The sequence below is a fragment of the Hermetia illucens genome, chromosome 3 (assembly GCF_905115235.1).
Source record: "Hermetia illucens chromosome 3, iHerIll2.2.curated.20191125, whole genome shotgun sequence".
NCBI classification, from domain to species: Eukaryota; Metazoa; Arthropoda; class Insecta; order Diptera; family Stratiomyidae; genus Hermetia; species Hermetia illucens.
In genome coordinates, this window is record NC_051851.1 from 51,210,263 (window position 1) to 51,232,075 (window position 21,813).

Below are 21,813 nucleotides of genomic sequence, written 5' to 3' on the forward strand. Positions count from 1 at the left end.
ATTTTCATTTTATTCCTATACATACATATAGGTACATTTGTATACATATACAACCTGTTAAGTTTCAATAAGGTTAATTGTTTTTAAAATGGCGATAGTCAATATTTTGAATGGGTTGCAGAGAAGTGAAATTGAAATTAAATTATCCGAGAATATTAGCTGTAGTCATACTTATGTTTATGGTAAGGAATATGCAACATTTTGTTGTAATTTCGTTCGTTTGTATGTCTTATATCTAAGTAAAGTGTAATTCATAGGTAATATTTAAAGCTTATAAAGGTTAGAGAATAAGTGAAGCCAAACATAAACTGTTGTTATATTAAAAATTGTATCGGGGTATGTTTTTCGCGTTTGGAATATATGACGAATGATGAGGACTTTCTCAGTGATGGACATATTAAATATACAAAATTGATATAAGATGAACCTTAGTCTTTTATTTTTAATTTGCGTTGCATTAGATCCTATCGCTTTGTCGATTCTGATTCAGATTAAGGAGCATCGCAGTTGTACAGTGTAGCAACGCAGACTTCCGATATCATGATCATCATCAACGGCGCAACAAACGGTATCCGGTCTAGGCCTGCCTTACTAAGGAACTCCAGACATCCCGGATTTGCGCCGAGGTCCACCAATTCGATATCCCTAAAAGCTGTCTGGCGTCTTGACCTACGCCATCGCTCCATCTTAGGCAGGGTCTGCCTCGTCTTCTTTTTCTACCATAGATATTCTCTCGAACGCGGTCAACAGTTCGCAGTTTTCTTGCTATGACCCCAACTCTCCGAGGAATACATGAGGACTGGCAAGATCATAGTCTTGTACAGTAAGAGCTTTGATCCTATGGTGAGACGTTTCGAGCGAAACAGCAAGATGAAATAGGCTCTGTTGGCTGCCAACAACCTTGCGCAGATTTCATCGTCATAGCTGTTATCAGTTGTGATTTTCGACCCTAGATAGAAGAAATTTTCAACGGTCTCAAAGTTGTAGTCTCCTATCTTCATTGTTTTCATTGTTCGTTCTTTTGGTTTTGGCGCTGATGTTACCACCATGTACTTCGTCTTGCCTTCATTAATGTGCAGCCCAAGATTTCGCGCCGCCTACTCGATCTGGATGAAGGTAGACTGTACATCTCGGGTTGTTCTTCCCAAGATGTCGATATCAGCAGCGTAGGCCAGTAGTTGGGTGGGCTTGGGGAGGATGGTACCTCTCGCATTTACATCGGCATCGCGAATCACTTTCTCCAAGGCCAGGTTGAAGAGGACGCATGATAGGGCATCCCCTTGTCGTAGACCGTTGTGCTGCTTTTATCTGGCCTCGCACAATGGTCAGGGTCAGCCTTATCAATTTCGTTGGGATATCGAATTCTCTCGTGATCGTGTAGAGTTTCCCCTCGCTATGGTATCATAGGCGTCTTAAAAGTCGATGAATAGATGGTACAACTCTTATCCATATTCCAACAGTTTTTCGATCGCTTGTCGCAGAGAGAAAGTCTGATCTGTTGCTGATTTGCCTGGAGTGAAGCCTCTTTGGTATGGGCTAATGATATTCTGGGCGTATGGTGCTATCCGGCCTAGCAAGATAGAGGAGAATATCTTATAGATGGTACTCAGCAACGTGATACCTCTATAATTGCTGCACTGCGTGATATCTCCCTTTTTATGTATGGGACAGATAATGCCTCTTTACCAGTCGCCAGGCATTGATTCGGTGTCCCATACCTTGAGCAGAAGTTGATGAACCACTTGGTGTAATTGGTCGCCTCCATATTTAACCAATTCGACTATAATTCCATCGGCTCCTGGCGACTTTTGATTTTTAAGCCGATGAATTGTACGGACTGTTTCTTCTATACTTGGTGGTGGCAGTATTTGTCTGTTGTCTTCATTTGGCGGGACCTCCAGCTCGCCGATGTTCTGGTTGTTTAGTAGTTTAGCAAAGTACTCAACTCATCGCTCCAATATGCCCATTCTGTCGGAAATCAGATTTCCCTCCTTGTCTCGGCAGGATGAACATCGGGGTGCTTTATCCTGCTGACTTATTGCTAAAACTTGCGCGCCTGGTGCGGTTGCTCCCTGTACTTTTCGAGTTCACAGACCTCTTGGTTCTCCCAGGCTTCCTTTTTTCATCTGTAAAGTCGCTTCTTCGCTCGACGGAGTTCGTGATAAGTTTCTGTGCGTGCCCGCATTCTTTGGGAATGCAGCATTACTCGGTATGCAGCATTCCTCCGTTCCGTAGTTAGCTTACATTCATCGTCAAACCCGTCGTTCCGATTCTTTTTTTCGGGTGGGGCCAAGTATGTTTATGGCCGTATTTATTATAACGTTCTTCAGTTGATTATGAAAATCGTTTGTTGATGCTTCATCTCCTGGATCTCTGTTGACTGCGGTTATTGCGGCATCCATTTCCCTCTTATAGGTGTTGTAGAAGGCTTCAGTGTTAACTCTCACCTGATTGTTAGAGGGGATTCTGGGTGGTGTTGTTATTCGAGCTCGAAGCACCATGCCAACGAGATAGTGATCCGAGTCTATATTGGCCCCCTATATGTTCTGACATTCATCAAGGCGAGGTGGCGGCGTTCAATCAGCACAGGGTCAATTTGGTTGAAAGTGGTCCCATCGTAAGTTTGTCGACCGCTTTCCGGGCAAACCAGGTGCTTTCAACAACCTTTTCGTGTGGCACTGTCAATTGAATAATCCTCAGTCCGTTATCATTTGTATTTTGGTGTAAGCTATGGGAGCTAACGTATCGCCTGAATACGGGCTTCGCCCCTACTTGACTGTTAAAATCTCCAAGTATGATATTGATATCATATCAGGGAGTGGCTTCGAGGGTCCGTTCTACTGCCTCGTAGAAGGTATCCTTCTCCGACTCTGCAGTCTCCTCTGTAGGAGCGTAAGCAAGCGCAGAATGCATAGCCGTTCGCTTATGTTTCATTCATTTTATTAACCCTATAAAATACACGCTAAGCTTATGGCTATAACCAACTACTAGAACTTATTTCTAAGGACCTAGTCTTATATAGAAATTATCTAAATGCTTAATAATAAGAATAATTTACAGTTCAACTTAACCTAAGCTTATAAGCTAGTGGGGGGGAGTCAGGAACCCCCCCCCCCCCCTCCTAACATGAAGACTTCGTAAGAACAAATTTACCGGTAAAGGGACGGGAGAAGGTGGCATAAGGGGAGGGTTGAAATTACCGGGAGGTGGAGCAAACAAGGTCAGAACGATGTTTATTGTAAAGACGATGGTAATATACTTACCAACCGTTCCGATACACGCGGCTTTGGGAATGTATGTTTAGGATGTCGGGGGGGGACATGGGTTCGAAATGGGAAATCGGGAGGGCTAATGTGTGAGGAGATGGATTCTCCAACCAGGTTATTGTCGTGATTCAGGGATTGACAAAAGAACTTAATGAGGGATTTGGTGAGAAATACGTCTAAACTGGTCGTGTTGACTTTGTTATAGACGGCTTGGTTGGAACGGGGATGGGACGGGCCTAGGGATATTCGGAAGAATTTCCTTTCGTTAGCTCGTAAGCGCTCCATTTAGCGGGATGTTAAGTAGCACCAAGCTACAAAGCCGTACCACATTAATGGCCGGATTGGGTGTTTGTAGCAATAGAGCTTAACGTCAAAGCGGACAGAGGAGTGGGATTTAAGGATGGGCCATAGGGATTTGAGTCCAATTTTTGTGTTGGCAAGGATGGAATTAACGTGAGGAATAGGAGAGAGGCGGGAGATCAGATGGATGCCGAGGTATTTTGCGGAGGTGAAGGTAAGAATTGGATTTTGGCCAATTTTGATGAGGAGGTCGGGAATATCGCAGTTCATTTTAAAGGTGATTTTTGCCCTGCCTCGAAAGACTATGGCTCGGCATTTGGATGGATTCAGGAGGAGTTTCCAGGAGTTGAGGGATTGGATGGAGAAGTTTAATGGGAATTGGGCGGCGCGGATATTTCTAGAAGGGGTGTAAAGTATTAGGTCATCGGCATACTGGATAGTTTTGACGGAGTTACGGGTTGTTGCGGGATGGTGGAGAGGGATGTTAGCAGTGTAAAGGGAGGACAATGTTGCCGAGAGGATCGAGCCTCGGGGGATGCCTGGCGGGGGGCTGTAGGGGTCAGATAAGGAGTCGAGGACTTTAACTTGGGATTGGCGGTTGGGAAGGAGTGTGAAAGTTTGAAAACGAGACCTTCGTGTCATAAGGAATCGAAGGACTTCTGTATATCTAGGAGGCAGGCATTGGTGGGGATGGCTTTTGTAGAGGTCGGATTTGAGGATGAGAAGGGCATGTGATGTGCTATGGCCTTTTCTGGTAGCAAATTGGAAGTTAGGGATAGTATTGTGGTCGGAGATGTGGCAGAGTGAAAGGTCATAAATGGCGGCTTCAACAATTGGAAAGGGAGTTGAGCAGGGAAATTGGACCGTAGCTGTTGGGATTGGATGGGGGTTCTTGTTTTTTTCCGGATGGGGACGATGTGCGCTGGTTTTCAAGGATTGGGGAAGTGAGCTGTGATAAAATAGTGGTTAAAAAGTTGTGAATGGAGAGGACTTAGGGTTTTAGCGCACTTCTCGAGGATTACAGTAGGGATTTTATCAGGACCCATGGATTTTTTATTCTTGCGGGAAAGGATTATGGATTTGACAGATTCTTGGGAAAGAGCTGGGATTGGGGCACAGAAATGAGGAGCTGGGCTTCGGGGTAGTATTGGTAGATTGGTGTAAACAGGGAAGTTGGTCGTAAGGTCGGAAAGGTGTTGAAAAACTGAAGATTCCGTAGATGGGTCTGAAAGGTGTAGGGTGGTGTGATGCGCTGTGAGAAAAGCTCTCGCCAATTGGTCGGCATGGTCTTTAGGTGAAGTGTTGTGGGGAAGGGCGGTGGGAGTTTTGGATTTGGCGAGGCAGAGGCAAGTGTGGCGGAGTTGGTTGCAAGTCTGATGGTTGATGGAGATACCTGAGAGTTTGACGGTGTGGTGTTCGGCATACAGGGATTGGATTTCAGACCGGATGGTTTGTGTTAGGGAATCAGTGCGGCTTTTAAGGAAATTAAAACGGGGATTATATCTATTGCGATGGAGTTGGCGGCGGAGGGTGGTTTTAAGTTGATTAGGTCAAGTATGTGGGAGGGAAGGGTGATTAAATTGTTGTAGTTTAGGGGACGAAGATGGATGGTTGGGTTGCACATCTCGTGGGTGATTTCGGTGATCCGGGATATTGTACTATCTAATAGTTCAGGGGAAGGAGAGGGTGGGATGGAGATGGATAGCAGTTGGCTCTGAAATAATCGGGAAGGAATTTAGGTTGGGTTTTTGGGAATTGCTCGTTTGTGAAAAATGGTAAAACCACACCGTCATGATCACTGAGGTCTGGGATAGTTTGGAGGTCGGAGGGGACTACAGGGAAGTAAGACTGAGTAAGGAAGTTATTGCTAATGAGGAAAAGGTCAAGGTAGGAATGGGAATGGGATCTATGGAAGGTTGGTTGTTTGGGCAGAGGGCTTAATTGTAGCGCTGCGCCACGTCACCTTGCGTGCGTGTATTTATATCACATGCTTCTGTTAAGTTTTTCAAAAACTGGAATATAAAAGGGCGAGTGCCTGTCAATGAGGTACTCATTTTTCAAAATTGCGGTGTGCTCTGGGGCTTGGGAAAATGAAATTCAAATTTTGATACAAAAGTGAACTTTAATTAGCTATTGACGAATATGATAATAAGCAAAGCTACAATTGCTAAATTAAAGGCCATTAAATTTAATGAAGAGTATTTTTTAGATGGGACAATAAATTCAAAGTAAGGGCAAGAGGGCAGCAATATCACTTATATCAGTCGACAGTTATACGCTTCAATGAAGGGGTTCATTTGTGAACCTGCTATAGGATAAGGCGAAGTACGCAAGAAAAGTGAAAGGCAACATGGACAAAAATCTGTCAATACGAAAAAACAAACCGGGAAACCGGAAGCTTGACACTTCAGGTATAAACAGTTTTGTGTTTCCCTCTCTGAGTTGCATAATGCAGTTCTCTACTGGCTGATAGCATTGACTGGAGATATTTAAATCGCTCAGTTCTGTCAAGTAACCTTCCCAGAACTGATCGATTTAAATATCTCGGAAGAATGCTATCAGCCAATGGAGAACTGCCTAATGAAATTGCTTCACGCATTAACGCACCCTGGGTGAAGTGGCGTTCCACAACTGGTGTTCTTTGTGATCGACGTATCAGCGAACGTCTCAAATCTAAAATTTACAGGCATGCGGTCCATCTGCCGCTCTCTATAGTTCTGATGTTAGGCGACTATAAAAGACAATGAACGGCGTCTTGCGGTAGTGGGAACGAAGATATGGCATTAGGCTAATGGCGTGACACGTTTTGATCACATCCGAAATGAGGATATCCGCGATCAATATGGAGAAAAACTGCGAGTGAGGCGTTTTCTATGGTGTGGTCACGTAATTCGCACCAATGAGAATTCACTTACTAATATTGGTCTGAACATCGAAGTCAATGGTAAGCAACCAAAAAGCCGGCCGAAACAACGGTGGCTTGATACGCTGGATGGGGATTTAAAAGCCTCGTGATTATATCTTGATCAGGCATTTGACACAATAAAATGACGAAGCCGATCACGACAAGCCGACCCCGCTTGTGAGCGGGACAAAGGCTGATAAAAAAGATGTGAGGAGTGACGAGTGTACAACAGCTCCGTATCACATAGCTTAAAATTCCATTGCCCTCTATTTTTTAGAAAGCGTTTTAAATAAATCATTTGATGGAAACCCCTGTATTGATAATAGTCAACCTCATTCGCTTCACACTCTGAGTTTAATATTATTAGCAAATGTCAAAAATGTAACCTACATCAAATTTTAAAAAACGCTGGGGTGAATTGGATTCTTCTTGAATGGAATTTTAATGTTTTACTCGAATGTCGATTATTCTCACTAATTATGACGTCAGCATCTTATTTGTATGGCTTAGGATGCTGTTAATTCGCACGAAATTGATAAGTTTGAACTTCTATAACTTTGACAATAATCGTTGGATTACCTTGGAACCTTGGCATTTGTATGCATGATGCTGCCTTCTATGTCGGTGTAAAATTTAGTACACCTAGGATGAACTTAAGGGGAGTTTTTTAGTCAAATTTCTAAAAGTTTGTAACATACTATAAGTAAGTTTATTTGAGCAGATATCGGAATGGGACATGTTTGGAGGCCTAGATTTCATCTAAGCGCACCCTGATTTTTTCGGATTTTTGGGATGGATAGTTTCCGAAAATGAGTCCTATCTCACTTTAAGTGCATACATTTTGACTCGTTACTCACGCACTTTGCAATTCACGCCAAACTTTTGTTTTATACAAAACCTTGAAAAGAATACTGGTCAAGGATAAAACTGAAGTCGGAACAGGAATTGTAACGAAAATCACCTGAATAAAGCAAATTCGAGCAGCGATGCAGCTACTGTTCACTACACTAAATTCTAAATTTTTGCGCAATCGTTTTCTCATATTTTTAGTAAAAATAATTTCATTCCAACGGCACAAACCAATTTTTAAACGTTTACGATATTTACCGGTTTATACGATAAAATTACTGGCTTCCGCAGTGGCGCTGGAGTAGTTCACGAGAAAGGTTCACGTCAAACTTGTGCAAGAGTTGTCAGAAAAGCGGAATGAAATTTGCTCGGTGTCAGTTGGAGTTTAGCGAGCAGTCGAGTAGGTGTGTTTTGCTCGTCTAGTGTTAAGAATTTGTAGCTTGTATTATGAACAAATTGTTCCAGTGAGCCCCAATTACATAGTGAGAACAATAGGTGGAAAATTGTCAGTGGGCAGCATCATAAAAATTTCCTTCCGGGCTGTCACCTGAACAATTTGTCGTAGTTTCCGTCTCTGTTGCGGGCAAAGAGCAGATTAGTCGTTTGCCGGTACCTCTGTCATCATTTTCGTGTCGCGTTGGTGTTTGGTTGAAGCTTCTGGACACAGTGCGTTAGTGAATGCTGGCTCCCGCTCGGATAATATTACCGTCGCTATGCTGAAATGTTGTGAATGAAATTCTCGTTCAAGGGTTAATTTCCACCGCCAACACGACCAACAAGTGATTGAAAAATTAGCTTTGTATTTTATGTGGAAGTGCCTTTGGTAGTGCCCGGAATTTAATTGGATCAACCCCACGGACGTTCCCCTTGCTTCACTGCTGACCAGGAAAAGTTCCAGCCGCGCTAAGGTGTAAGCGAGACGTGTGCACGCTGCAATCAACAGGTAAGTCATACGACGTCGGTGGGTAGCTTGCGCTCCGATTAGAATTAATTAGAATACATGCAGTCTCCGCCGCATTATACAACGGAATCACTAAAAATACAGGAAAGTGCAATGAATTCTGAGCGAGATGAAGTAGGTGCTGGAACATTTCTGGATCGCCCGCGGGCACTGAATTTGCATAAATTTACATTCTGGTGAAATAAAGTGGCGAAACCCGGCGACAAGAGTTGATGGTGACGATTCGTTTTTGCCTATTATCCAACAGTTCGTCAAGTTAACTCCGAGGTGACCGGTGGCTCGATTATTAGCACCGGGGAGCGCGGACTCCGCGATAATTATCCATCATTCGGCTCGATTACAACTCAGTGCATTTTCGCTTTGTCAGTATGTTGGCGGAATAATGCGATTTCCGTGACGAAGTGCCGATGATGTGAGTTTTTATGCATGAATTGCACAATAACGGATGGCGGTAGGGAGTGAAAACTCGAAAGGCTCGAGACGGGCACACGAGCATATGGTAATCGAACGGGAAAAGTGAAAAGGAGCTTCTTCAACAGAGCACTCTTTAAATGCCTGTACAGATTAAATGAGGTATATCTCAGGGTTGGAGGGAATATATATATTTTTTAAAGCTGAATGACATCAAACAAGAAACATGACGAGAATGTCGATCAGACTCAGTTTGGGGTTAATGCGAAAGAAGAGAGGGCATTGAACTTGGGAAAAGAACTAACTTTATTAGTGAAGTGTTTCCTTCGATTCGGGAGCATGTTGTGATTCAGAGCTAGCGCCTCGGCTTTCATGATTCTTCAAAGGGAAAGAGGTGAATTCCTATCAGTATTAAAACTAAAATTCGAAGCTCCAGAGGAATGTGTTGTGAAGTGAGGAGAGAAAAATATTTAGCAAAAAAACTGTTTTAATAAGGTAGGATGGGATAAAAAAAACTGATAGTAAGATAGCGATATTCATCAGTTCGCATTCATCCTTATATCGCACAATTATTCTCTTTTATTACAGCTAGGTAGTCTGAAAAAGGAAAGTACACTTATGTACCTATCCACTGACCAGATTCCTAAAGGTATATATCGGACTAGAAGAAGGTTTGAGTTTTGTTTTTCAACTAATTAGGGATGAAGGATTTCCCCTTTCGTAAAACAAAACCTTACTAAAATCGATTCACTGTCTGTCTGTTTGTCCGCCTGCCTGTCTATCACCCGCTTTTTTCTCGGAAACGGTTGTAACAAATTGACACCAAATTTGGTGTAAAGATGGCAACTATGAACGTTCACTTATACAGTGAATTACATCATTCTAGGTAGAACTTATGGGGGGTCTCCATTTATGGAAAAGGTGTTAAATATAGCCATGTGAGGTATCAAATAGAAGGTCTCTCTTAGGACTTACCAAAGCCGGTCCTAGTTTTCAGATCTATTGTAACAGAATTTACCAAACTGAAAAATTTGAAAAAAATCAGGAAGCTACCAATATACATTGCCTAGGCTCCGAAATACCCTTCATATCGATATCTGTCCAAACAGTGTTAATAATAGTATATTACTATAATTTTTAGTAATTGGCTGCAAAACTCCCTTAAATTCCTCCCAGATCAATGCAATAATGTACGCTATAAGATGGAGCACAATCCTACCAAGCCGGAAATTGCACTATTACTAACAAGTGGTCAAGTCAAGTCAAAGTGGTCGCTTCTTTGCAAATTCAAAATTTTAAATGTCAATATCACGCAAAAGTGGATATTCTCATATAAAACCAGGTTGTTCAATAAGTTTTCCGTTTTATAAGAAAAACATAATACACTTGTTCCAACAAGATTCTAATTTATGAATTCCATCCCTGAAGAAAAATACGCTTCTACAGCTGTTATGACCTCGTTATTTGATGAAAAATGCCTTCCATGCATGAATTTTTTAGGTTTGGAAGCAGATGGAAGTCGTTGGGGACCAAATCTGGTGAATACGGTGGATGCTCCAACAATTCGAACTTAAATTTATGGATTTTAGCCATTGTCAAAATGCTCTTGTGACACGGTGCATTGTCCTGATGAAATGGATTTTTCTTCTGCAAATCTAGTCTTTTTTCATTAATTTTTTCCTTACTATTTCCTATTGTTTTACCAGTTTGTAAGTAATCCATAAACAAAATTCCTTTCGCATCCCAAAAAACTGATGCTAACACCTTGTTGGCCGATTTCTGGACATGAACTAGTTTCGGAGCCGAAAAACCACGTTCACTCTCACTTTAGCCTCTTGTTTTGATACAGGATCATGCCTATCACCATCCAAGCCTGATCCATAGTCACGAATTGACCCACATAATCCACTTTATCCTTTTGAGAACGCTTTAAATGTTACTGAAAGTCGCATTCGCATGTGTTTTTGTTCCATTGTTAGCGAATGCGGCACCCATTGTGCCCACAGTTTTCTGAAACCCAATACTTCAGTCAGAATATTGCTTACACTGCCCAATGAGATGCCTAGGGATTCTACTAAATTTCTTTCAATCACTCGATGGTTTTCCGACATAATATCCTGGATTTTTTCTGATTTCTGGTGTTGTTGCTGTTTTTGGACTGCCTTGACGTGGATCATTTTCAAGGCTCGTACGACAACGTTCAAATTCAGCAACCCAACTTTCTACTGTATTAATCGAGTGGGAAGAGTCCTTATACACTTTCAGCATCCGTTCATAAATTTCCTTTGCATTTAAACCTCCCAAAAGTAGATACTTGATTTTTTTCATTGTAAAAAAATACTGGGGCCACTCAATACTAAATGGCTTGTAAACAAAGGATGAATTAACAGATTGGAATGAAACTTTACATGCGTTCATATAAAGAGTGTACCAACGTAGAAAAAAATTAGTCTAGTAACAACGCCCTCTTTTATCGAACCGCAAAACTTATTGAACAACCTAGTTATTCTAATGGGACAAATGCCCACTCAAATAATTTTATATAAGAAATACACAAAACCTGTCATGCCCTGAAGCGTTCAGCTTCCGGTTTCCAGAATTGTTTTTGAAATTGTCATATAATGAAACAGCTGTTCTTGCATTTCTCCCGGGCTAGCAATAATAATTGTCCTTGCTTCTGAACCAATTTTTTTCTTTATCGATCGATATGTGAGGGGCTTCATACTTTTCCTAGGCATTCTTTGTAAAATCTTTGATGAAATTTTGGGAAAAATTGAATATATTTATATAGTTGTTGACGATGCCTGTGTGGAACATAGGTTGCATACCCCACGTACCTGCCTGTTATTTCCGGTTTTTGGAGGTTTGCTTCAACCGGCGTTCGGATTTTCTGAGAACCCCCGATCGAGTGCTCAGCTTTAATGCTGATGCAATTATTCGCTAGTTGTTGTGTTAGGGCAGGCTATTTCGAAGACAGACAAGATGAAGGCATACATTGTGGAAGAGACGTCTTCGGTGGCATGGTAGAGTAATTCGCGCTGGCAATAATTAGCTAAGATTGATCTGATCATAGCAGTCGATGGGAAACGGTCAACCGGATAGTGACTTGAGAGACTGCTGACTTCTCACGGGCCAAGCCTAAGATCGAGAATAGTGACGTAATCAATCGTCACCGAACGGGACTAGCGTTAAAGGAGATCAGGGTTGCGGTTATTTATCAGAACTGCTTCAATTTTCTATGATTGGTTTGGTTTCTCGAGCTCTTCTACTAAAAGTTACGAGTTAGTGGGTTTTCAATACCACACTTTAATGTAGGTGTTGAAGCAAATAAAAGGTTTTGTGTTTCTTCCTGTGAGGACCCATGAGTGCATGATAGTTCCGTGTGTACATAGTTAAAAATTCAATTGCCCTCTATTTTCTAAAGAACTATTTACACAAATACTTTGATCTTGAAAGTACTGTATTGACAATAGTTAATTTCATACGCTTGACACTAGGAGTTCAACATTATAGTAGAACCCCGACTATCCGAACTAACTTGGATCAAAGCTAGTTCGGATAATGTGAACTGTTTGGTACAAAATCAGACAAAAACAATTCCATTTTACATAAAAAATTTGACAAACATATAAACGTTGAAAATTCTTCTTGTCTCTCCAACTATTCGATACTCGTCTCAAAAGTTTTCATGGCTACTTCTGTCGTCGTCAAAATTTTGGTTTAACAAGCATCGTCTTTATCGCAGTCGTCGAATCCTGGAATACTCCCGAATAAGTCAACGAATTCGTTGAGATCGTTTCTTTCTGAGTTAACATACTCTTCTTCAATTTCCGGCACTTCAGGGACGGTCCCCAGTTTCTTCCAAGCATTTCGTAGATTGTCTTCAGTCAAAGAATTCATAGTCTCGGCTATCATATAGTGTCCAGTGCTTCAGGTTTAGTGCCTTCATGAACGCAATGCCGCTACCTTCAGTGCCATTGTCTACCAGAAGTTCTCCTTAAACTTCCTTCCGGCATATTCTTTTCAGTTTGTCGATGACACCCTGAATTTAAAGCTTCGGCAGATGGGTGAGACGGTGCATTATCTGCCTATTATAGCTCTAACTCTTTCTTTGGACACCTTGAAACCGCGTGCGACAGGTTCTTGGCGAGATGCTAGTGATTTCCTTAGGAGTGATTTCCAGTTAAGATCGGTCTTGTCTGCATTGGAGACATTTTCGCGAGTAAGCATTTCTTCTTCCAAAAATCAATGAAATGGCTTCTTGAAATTGTGAATCCAACTAGAGCTGGATTTGAAATTCTCTGATATCCCGAATTTTTTTTATACAACTCGAGAGATTTGTCATACAAATGCAGGCCAGAAATCGATTCTCCCAGGGCTGTAATAACAGCATCCAGTTCTTGATCTTTCGTATTTTTGCGCCACTTTTCTTTTGTTCATTCCGTCACCACTATCCATCGTAGACGCAAATGTGGTGAGAGCATCTCGATTTTTTTATATCAGTGATTGTTGCCTTTCTAACATCATAAAGAAGTGCTACAGATTGCGCTAATTTCGACCGACAATCTCCACTTTTTTATCCAGCGTAAGAACATTGCCTTTCCGCTCGCTTGGAAGTTGAAGGACTCGTCATTGAAGCAATGCACAAATTAATTAACAAACGAAATTATACATATGTAATGAAAAAGGAAAAACTCGAAATTAACGTTTCTATATGTGCGATGTAAAAATTAGGTGCATACATACATACTACATTAAAATTACGCGCGGAATCTCCGTTATAGCGTTTGAAACAAAACACGCTCAATAGCTACTTAAGCAGAGCGGCTGCGAGCGGTAAATTCGCGGGAGGTTTCTGATAATTCAGCGTTCAGATAAATTAAGTCGGTGTTCGGATAATCGAGGTTCTACTGTATTAGCAAAGGTGAAGAAGTTTACCCACCACAAATACAAATAAGTCGAAATATCGGAAGCTGGGGGGGGGGTTTCGGGTATAAAGGTTTTGTGTTTATCTTGGGTAGGAAATTTCCTATTCAAGTTTTCCCATTCGTATATACCTCCAATTCAAAATATTCCTTGATATTTGACATTTCCAAACTCCAACTCCCCCGTTCATATGAGTTCATTTTAGATGTATTTTGTTGCCTAGATTTGGTGTGAATGCACTGTTGTGATTTTTTAGATTTTTTGGGTGGATAGGCTCTGACAACGAGAACTGTACACATTTTTTGGGGCATACATTTTGAGCCCTCATTCCTCTATGTTTCACATTGTATCAAAAATATAATTAGTTTCGAATCTCATCAAATTTCGTGACATTTGGTTTAGCCGTTTCCGATTAAATTGGGTGTGACACGATTCTAGGAAGGTTTCATTTCACTCAAAACCTTAAAAAGGCCGGCAATTTCGTGACATTTGGTTTAGCCGTTTCCGATTAAATTGGGTGTGACACGATTCTAGGAAGGTTTCATTTCACTCAAAACCTTAAAAAGGCCGCTCCTAATATCAGCAAAATGTAAAAGCGCTGGAGAGAAATAGCTTCTTCATTTACGGGACATTTATATTACACTCGAATGTCAATTATTCCCGTTAATGATGACGTCAGCGTCTAATTTGCATGATGCGCTATTCCACAATAATATGTGGAGCAAAAGGTGAACTATGAGCCACCGGTTTGGAAAATCAAAGAAATTTGTCGTCTTGAGAGGCGGTTGTAGTTCCCATAATATTGTCCGATATAGAACCTAAATACCTTATAACTTCCCTAGGTGTTTTGGGACTCTTACACAGTTTGACGCAGAAGTACAATTCTGCAAACGTGAGTGATTGGTGCGCATCTCGGCACTAAGAAGATTCTGCCAATTTGATACCATTAAAATTTTACGAGTATGTCACGACAGACCTCAAGTTTCGTCAGTAGTGGGCCATACAAATGGAATTTCACTGGAGGCAACAAGTGGGTTTATGAGTACGTCACGCAATGCATACCACAGTCTAGTGAATTGCGTGCTGTGAATGAATCGAGGCCTAGAAAATACGTAGAAAAAGGAGGCTATGCTCATAGTTTTTGCGATTTTTTTTACCAAAGCCACAACGAATATCATCCGATATTCACTCAATTTATCTGATTTCGCTTCCTGTTATTTCTTTCTGTCAATTGAACCAAAATCTATTATGGGAAACGCATTTCAGTAGACGAGAGAAGATAATGGAAAAGTTGAAGGTGGCTCTGATGGAGGCTTGAATCGACCGCTGGTATAAGTGCATTCTAATCGATTGTGATTACCTTGAAGGGCTCAATATCGATTTTGATAAATAATCTTGTAAAGGCCTGAACATCAGAGAGAGCTGGCAGCGTCATAGTCCCACGAGGTATTCAATATGAACAACTTACGAAATATATCTACAGGAATTTGTTTAGTGTAGTATAGTTCATCTTCGAGTAAGTTCTGGAAGCTTCCGAAAAAGAAAAAATTTGATGAAAAATGGAAGTAGAGTAACATCGTTCGGAATGTTAGAGACGATGCACAGAAGTTTAACGAATAATAGTTGCAATACTGGAATTTTCCACATCGTATATACATAAATCCTGCTCTCTATCGATCAAGCTTTCAATATATTCCTTGAAGCGTTTTAGGATAATTTTAGTTTCTGCAGTTATCGCACTCAAAACGAGTGCTCTCTCTCGGAATGTTAACGATCATCTAATTCCTCCACTCACGAATGAGTGAAAGCAGCCTTGCAGAGACTGCATAGTGCATAGGCAATTTCTGTAGGGAATTTGCTGCCTTTACTTCGATAGTAGAGATCATTTCTTTTTTGTTTGACGGAGCCATCCATATCCACATGTTACGATGACTTGTTACCTTCGATTCGCCCCGACATTTCAGTCAGTCAAAGGACAAAGACACTTTTGATGATATCCTAGTGCTTATCAACATTCTGGGGTGGTCTGCTTAAGTTTGTGTTGCGCCATGCTTCTCCATCACATGCCCAAGCAAGAAGTTGTTAGAGGCCACCTTGGCATGCGGGACTCCCACTACCATGACAATGACACATTTAGAAAGCCCTTTTTGAACTGCATGTAATTGTTCACAGAAGACATCACTATACCCGAAATCTCCATTGATGCATAGTGACAGTGAGTCCTTGAGAGTTTAACGTGAGCACCTGTCTGGAAGACTTAATTCTACGGTTTTCTTAAGACACGGATTGATTTTGTGACCGCAATCAGAGCCCCTCTGTGACAAGCAACAACGGTACCAGTCTATACCAAGTGCATGGCTTAGAATTCATACTGGTGGATGCAAGACCTACCTAAATCTTTACCGAACTAAGGAGTACGGCACCCGTGTTGAAACGCAACACCACGCCGAGGCCCGAAGGTCTCTTCTCGCTTGAGCGTAACCAACAACTCCCATGAAGCTCCCACTAGGGGGCCAACCGCAAACAACCGAGCTGTACTCACATACAACAGGAATTCACCCGAAGTATGAGAGTCCAGGGGCTATCCCGGTTCCCATGGTACCAGTATACCCCTGGTGAGGTTTCGTGACCAAATTGCCACTTCAGATGAGTCCCCGTGCAGCTTCGGGTCTGATTGCCCTGATTAGGCCGTTGGAGCATTCGCCTACTGCATCACGGCTGGCGAGCTAAAGTGAGTACAGAGTTTCCCGGTGCCACCATTATGGAGGTTCTCCTCAGCCACTTGGTTTTGGTTTGGCCGACAGGGTTACCGCTTCGTCTTCCTCACCGCCACCTCTGAACACCATCCATAGCCACAGTACAACTGTGATGCTCCCTTAACTTGGAATGGTAATCGAGATCCTGTCAAAAACCGGATCTCAAATTGTTAGTCCATACATTTCTATCCCTTTAAGTCGCCTCGGAAAACTGTAGGTGTACTCTTAAACCACAATTCACAAGGACAGACTACGGAAAATGCATGTTTCAGGACCGTTTCGATTATCATTGTCCGAATGTCGTAGTAGCCCTAAACTGTCGCGGATCAAATCTCACAAGTGGCATAAGGATTTATGTCGTGGTTGGATGTCAAATATCAGTCAGCTCAGCTATGAATACGTACCCGAGTTAAATGAGAGTAACGAAGCTGGGCGAGCGCAATGCTGACATATCGTTACGGCCTAGTGATGAAGAGCTGTAAAGCTCAAGGTTGAAATTGGATTGCTGCCCCGTGGGTTATTTATTATTATAATTTATCAATTTCATTAGAAAAAATTCTATTATGCAATTCCATTTTATTGATTATTTGGGTGATTTGAGTATAAATTTATTCTAAGAGCAAACAAAGAATTCCCGCCATTGACAATGAATAGCTTAAACGGTTCGTTGCCATGTTAACTGCTTGGTGATGTATCACAACGACGGCGAATATCATTTCTCTTATTGTTCTCTTGCCCCCGGTTTCCGCCTAGTTTGATTAGAAACAGGTTTTTGACGGATGCTTTTTACGAAGAAATATACGATAAAGTTGCAATTAATAAACTTGCATCGTTTTGCTGACTTTCAGAATATCATGAAACATCGCATCTAAATCGTGTACTCAAAGTGAAAAGTGTTGTTTCTAGGAGCAAATTTTATCTTGCATTTACTGCTCTCATGGCAACAATAATTTTCCTCGTTATTTTCTCTAACCATTGATCAAAAAGTGTTTGGCTGTACTTTTAGTTGTTATTGGAACTTACACAAGCGATGATGATTGTTAGAATTAAATGTCTCCTCCGCTATGGTAACAGAAGTAGACATAGACGCCGACTGACTCATTTCACCTGAATTCATTGTCACTGAATATTTCCATTATCTACAAAAGTCGTTGAGTCTAGATACGAGCGTAGTTCTTTATCTCTTACCAATTAGATGAAAAAAGAGAATTTTTGTGTATTCTGTAATTATTCGTCCATAAACATTGGGGTGAGCAGCGTTGACTGGGGAATGAAAAAGGCTTAATGAAACCTATTTCCGGTTAAAACACATACTCCATTATAAAGGTGGATACCAGGGAGAGTGTGCAGTATGAAATGATGAACGGCATCCACAGTGCGGCTTTAAGTGGTTACAAGGGATGTGCATTGTTTAAAGGAGTATGTGACTGGAGTAAAGATAATGTTGGAACTTGAGAAAAGATTACTTGTGGCGGTAACGTGACTGTAAAAAAAGCGATAGTTATCGTCGAACGTTGATAGCACTCCATGGCTGGTTGCTGGAGAGAGTATCTTAAAGGTGACGCGTTTTTCAGTATACAATGAAACGATCGACGGCGTATTAGGTCTGTATTAGGTTCTTTAATTTTATACTTGTCGTATCGGCAAGAAATAGTATTATCTTATCGCGTCATGATATACGTTTTTGTAGAACGCACACTTGAATCTTTATTGTACTGTGTACATATGTACAACACCACTAGAATCTATGAGAGATGAATAATTGTAACTTACTTCATTAGTTATTTGCGACAATACAATATGAATGAAATGATAGATAAAATAATGACCTATTCGTTTTCTTTAAACTTCAAAATTTATATGGGTATTCGTACAAATCGTATGGTTTCCGGCTTTGGATATTATAAGCATCCTGATGAGTAAATAACAGGGAGACTAATCATATATTGTATACAAATACGCACATACTACGTGTATTCTCAGGAAAAATCATCAGCTCTATGCACTTGATATGTCAGTGGTTCTTTTCTCAATTTTAGGTTGATTATTTTAAACCTATGCCTTTAGATATGAAGTTATTAAATAGTTTCCGATCTGTGTTCTGTGTCTTTGTCACTGCAACGAAGAAAATCTAAAAAAAAATATTTATGATCCTGACTTAATATCGGACACTCCACAATAAAACTCCAAAAATATCAGGCTTTTAATCGAATATATCGATTAGAAGTAATTATCGATTAGGTTTATGAATTGACATGAATCATGAAAAATTCAAGTGCCAATTCAAAGTCTATTGATTTCTTATAGCCAGTTTTGCATTAAATTTGCTCATGCATTTGAAAAATGGTGCAGTATCTTTAAATTTTTGGCATAAAACAAAGCCTTATTGGAATCGGTGTCTCATATTTTATTTCTCTTTGTTTACTAGAAGTATATTTAGAAACGGTCATAGTTGTTAGCACAAAATTTGGTGGACATACGGAAACTATGAAATCATACGTATAAGAATGATATGATTTTACGTTGAAGGGGATTCCCCACCAAATGCTATCTTCTGGAACCGGTTGCGAGAGAGAAGATTGAGGAGTCAAAAACTACATACAGGGGTAGAAAATCGAGTTTCTAAACGGCGCGGAATGCCATTGTGCGAGTTAGTTACGAGATTGTTAACTTGCGCATGTGTCGACGACGCGTAGATAGCTTTGTTGTATATCCTTCCCCATCCCGTGCATCATATATACAATACTAACGCCATAGTAAATGCACGAAATTTTTTATGTGCATGCGATTGAAGAACGTCAAATATGCGCAATGCTTTTCTTCCATCATACAAATTTGAACAATGTGCCTGGAGACGAATCCAGCGGGGGGGGGGGGCAGCTCCAAGAAAATCAGGCATATGTGCTGTTCTCTAAAGAGTTAATTCAAACGGCCTCATGTTTGCGACATTACTTAGGTTTTGTGATTTGAGAAACTTTCTTAGAAGCAAAAAGGACAGATTCTTCATTGAAGAAAATTAAGAAAAGGGGAATCTTCGGCTGAGGAGGTCGGGCAACTGCATATGAAATGGAAGGCTATGTCTCCCCTTCCCTTACATTGACTACATATGTAATGGAGACAATCACCACAACTTTTCCTATGTAGTAGTTTAAAGCGAAATGTAATGTCGAAAACCTCAAGGAACAACGAAACTGCCGTTCTAACGGTCCTGAGTTATTTCACAAATGTTTTTGAGTCAGATCGCCGGCGAGACAGTTTATCATTTGCTCACTATCAGCGAAGATGGTCCTAGTATCCACATCAGCAACGTTTCGTTTTAAATATAATAGCAACTGGTTGCAGCTCCACTCAAACTATCTTGATGTGGTGTTACTATTTAGAGCTGATCACGCTGATTGACGCTACAGTCCGTTGTCGATTCGCATCTCCACTCTTCTCGGCCTAGCTACCTTCGTCCTCTAATTTCAGAAACAACTTTCTTATTGTGAGCTCTGGGGAGCGAAGAGTTGAGACCCGACACACTGGCCTAGTGAGTTCATCAATCACGTGATTGAGGAGTATAGAATACCATCTGATTAAGAGGACGTCACATTTGTTCTGAAAACAAATTGGAAACGGAATCTCGCCATTTCAGATATGAGAGGTTTTGTAGATTTCTTAGAAAAGAATATTTGGGTAGATGACAACTCCATCTGTACGGGCCTCATAATCTATATGTATTTAGTAGTCAAAATTCGCATTAATGCCATGTTCTCAGATTTGTGTGCAGTTTTAAATTTATCTGCCGAATGCTTACCGTACAGTTCCACCCATATTCCCGAGTTACTTAGCATAGCATCCTGCAATGCATGGCCTAGCCGAATTGTACACCCACTTTTATGAAGAAGCCAAAAATAATTGGAATACTAGATAGCTGCGACAAACGGGTTTTTTTTCCGAAAAAGTAATGTTTTTTTAAAGAAGCGTTAGTTCTGGGAAAATTACGAGAACTTCCGCAAATTCTTAAAACTTAAATCAAATTTAAATTATCCAAATTTATTTATTGTCGAGGAACACGATGAGCCGTGCAAGAAAGCTTATTTTGAAAGGATAACCTAAATTCGTGGAAGGATTGAGTTAAGAACCTGAGAGATTATCAAATTATGTCAAACAGGAGAATTAGAGAAAGAATAAATGAAGGACACATGCGCTATATTTTATTTCAACACGGCACAGGCAATAGTTTACTCGTTTTCTACATTACGACATCGAAAAAGATTTTGAGGTCATCTATATACGGAGCCAATTAAATTTCTTCCAACACTTTAGTATCTTGCGCATTATGTAAGAAGAATATGTGTCTGAAATCTGGGTGTATTCGTGCCTGCCTCAGGATAGTTGTGGAAATCTGGACAACTTGAGAATTTCGCGCAAAGAAAATCGAAACCAAAAGTTGTCAGCCGACTAGACTGGGTAGATTCACGAAGGATTGCATTGTCATTCGATGTTTCAGTTTGATTCAGGTGACGATGAGGCGCTACCTAGAGAGTTCCCTCCTTTAATATCTGAAGGGGAAGTGGGAAGTTCTGAACGTTCTTCGCCAGATATCTTTAATAAGTCATATCTCACCATGTGTACATTGCACTATTCATCTACGCAATGGTGGCATTTCTTTTGCAATGGTGTACTTTCGGTGCATTTCTAGCACTTTTCCACAATAACGGAGATCTATTGCGTCATGCTTATCTCCGCTCCTAGCGAACTACCTTTACCTTAATTGGTTCGTCAACACGTTTTCGCACTCAACTGGATCCTGTAATGTTCGTTTGGGACAACTTCATCGACACCAGAGCAAAGGTATTTTTGATTTTTGCTAGTGCTCATCAATATTCTCTGGCGGGTTACTCAGAATTTGTGCAGCAAGAAAGATTTCCCACTGTTTGAAGACAACCCGGTCGTAAAAACAATCCTTATTGAATTTGGGGGAGCGACAGCCTGTTTACAATCGAAAGTAGAGGAGCATCAGATAATGATCTCCTTCGATGCGATGTCAGTGCCTTTTTTGTTATGCCCATTCAGAAGACAACACCTAAATCTATTACTGATCGCGTAATGGTCGATCTGGGTAAATGTTGGTTGCGGTCAGTCAAAACTCAACTGACCTTCTGACGGGCCCTGTGCTCAAACAATATGCCGCCAATAAAAAGGCAGTGAAAAGTGCAGAAAGTTACAAAACTTTCACCGTTGTTATTAGTGTCACCAGGATCATGTCTCCCCATTAACTGCATCATATTCCCGAGAGAGGTGTTGCCAGAGTCCGCTTTTGTATTCATATCACCTTTAGGAAGCTTCGGTTGGTGTGTAGCACTGAAAAATAGCGATATTTCTTAATCTATACGGGAATCTTGCAGTTAATATCCTGTTAGAAACTGGATCCTAGATCAAGAAGGTCCCAGCTAT

At 40.9% G+C, this 21,813-nt stretch overlaps 1 protein-coding gene across 3 annotated transcripts in view; it reads left to right on the forward strand.

The window, feature by feature from the left end:
• Positions 1 to 7,685: 7,685 nt before the first annotated feature.
• The window catches only part of LOC119650662 (myosin heavy chain 95F), a 125,859-nt gene continuing 111,731 nt past the window's right edge, over positions 7,686 to 21,813 (forward strand). For all 3 annotated transcript variants that reach the window (XM_038053602.1, XM_038053603.1, XM_038053604.1), the window contains exon 1: positions 7,686 to 8,263. The gene's annotated coding sequence lies outside the window, so the exon portion shown is untranslated. The remainder of the gene's footprint in view (positions 8,264 to 21,813) is intronic.